Genomic DNA, 1,001 nt, shown 5'->3' with positions numbered 1-1,001 from the left:
ATACTTAACGAAACCGATTAATCTGACAAGCATATTTGATAATGCCATATGCCTTTTCTTTATCAATTTATTAAACTATTTTTTACCAATGATAATGGAAAATATGGCTTTACACAATAGCCTAGTTCTCAAGGACTCAAAGAAAACGCAGCGACTTTAATACATAATAAATATTTATTTCCAAATTCACAATAGAAATATACACCATACCATGTCTCAAGGTATGTTCAAGGACCAAATCTTGAAATGCACAAATGCACATACCGAACACTTACCCTGGCTTGGGCATAGGCTTAGTGTGTACATCATACCGGCCTGTACGTACATATGGAACTGAACGCACATGTGGATAGATTGTACATACACAAAGGGATTGTATGTACACATGGAACAGTACAGACATGTGCAGCAGTACTCATAACAGACTGTACACTAACAAATCGGGAATGGTGGTTGGAGGTTGCGCACTCGGAACAGCGTGCGCATAAAGGGATGTACGTGCATATATAGAAATTTGTAAATATGGAGCTGTATTATAACCAGAGGGCTGTACAATCAAATTATGTACATATACCCAGTGATGTACAGTCGGAAGCGTACATTCAGAGATCGCTGTGCATTTAAAATGTAAGTAATTCAGCCAAGATTATTTATATACATAAACACCTGGTTCCAATTCTATATTTGTTTACGCACGTAGTCATCTCTGCATGTGCTAAAAGGTGATCCGTACATATAAACATGGTTATACATACACACATAGTTGTACAAATAACAGGGAAACGTAATGTGTACATGGTCATGTGTGCACATTTGGGTCTGTACTAACGAAACTATAATAAAAAGGCTCCGTCATACACACACTGGCGTACTGTGCATGAATAGGACAATTTTTTTTCATAACTGGCAAGATGGAGTCTGTACCGTGAAAATGAGCGATTATTTTCAAACTTGTAAAACACATTTATTTTCATTTTTTTTTCTTGTCGAGAAATTTTCCA

This window comes from Penaeus monodon, chromosome 28 (genome assembly GCF_015228065.2).
Source record: "Penaeus monodon isolate SGIC_2016 chromosome 28, NSTDA_Pmon_1, whole genome shotgun sequence".
Classification (NCBI taxonomy): Eukaryota; Metazoa; Arthropoda; class Malacostraca; order Decapoda; family Penaeidae; genus Penaeus; species Penaeus monodon.
Note: the sequence above shows the minus strand (reverse complement) of the source record.